This window comes from Colobus angolensis, unplaced genomic scaffold (assembly GCF_000951035.1).
Source record: "Colobus angolensis palliatus isolate OR3802 unplaced genomic scaffold, Cang.pa_1.0 Scaffold277, whole genome shotgun sequence".
Classification (NCBI taxonomy): Eukaryota; Metazoa; Chordata; class Mammalia; order Primates; family Cercopithecidae; genus Colobus; species Colobus angolensis.
In genome coordinates this window covers 1,926,693-1,927,754 of record NW_012116010.1, presented here as the reverse complement: position 1 = coordinate 1,927,754, position 1,062 = coordinate 1,926,693, and positions in this window count along the sequence as shown.

The window sequence follows — 1,062 nt, the reverse complement described above, 5'->3', positions numbered from 1 at the left end:
GCAGTGGCGCGATCCCGGCTCACTGCAAGCTCCGCCTCCCGGGTTCACGCCGTTCTCCTGCCTCAGCCTTCCTAGTAGCTGGGACTACTGGTGCCCGCCACCCACCCCACTAATTTTTTTTTTGTATTTTTAGTGGAGATGGGGTTTTGCCGTGTTAGCCAGGATGGCCTCCATCTCCTGACTTCATCATTCGCCCATCTTGGCCTCCCAAAGTGCTGGGATTACAGGCGTGAGCCACCAGGCCTGGCCCCAGGCTGGTCTTGAACTCTTGACCTGGTGATCTGCCCACGTTGGCCTCCCAAAGTGCTGAGATTACAGGCGTGAGCCACCGCACTTGGCCTCATTTATCATTTTATAGTTACATTATAAATTGTCATTTATTATTTCATAATTACATTATAAATGATCATTTCATAATTCATTAAATATTGTCAGTTATTTCATAATTACACTATAGATTATCATTATTTCATAATTACATTATAAATTAATTTTATGATTATATTATACATTAGCATTTATTTCATAATTACATTAGATTATCATTTACTTTTAAATTACATAAATTATCATTTATTATTTCATAATTACATAAATTATTTTATAATTACAAATCATCAATTGTTTCATAATCACAATACAAATTATCTTAATTTCATAGCATTAAAAGTTGTTATTATTTCATAATTACATTATGTAATGGTATGCATTAATAACCATTAATAATACAATTAATAATTAACAATTCAATTAATAATTAACCAGCAACGTATAATATGTAATTCTATAATTACGTCATAGAATATGATATCTAATTTATACATAAATTATATTATTCAAATATATTACACACAATTTGCAAGTCTCGTATAGAATCCCGTTACAGGATCCTATTATATTTCAGAATTTTATTATCTATATTTGACTCTATAATTGGAATTTAGACCCCACACCGACCCCCCGTCCTGTTTGGCTTAAGGGCGATGACCGCAGACCCTGGCCCAGTTACGTCCCCTGGTTACCCGCAGGCAGGTGGCAGCATGGCGGCGGCGGCGGGGGGGT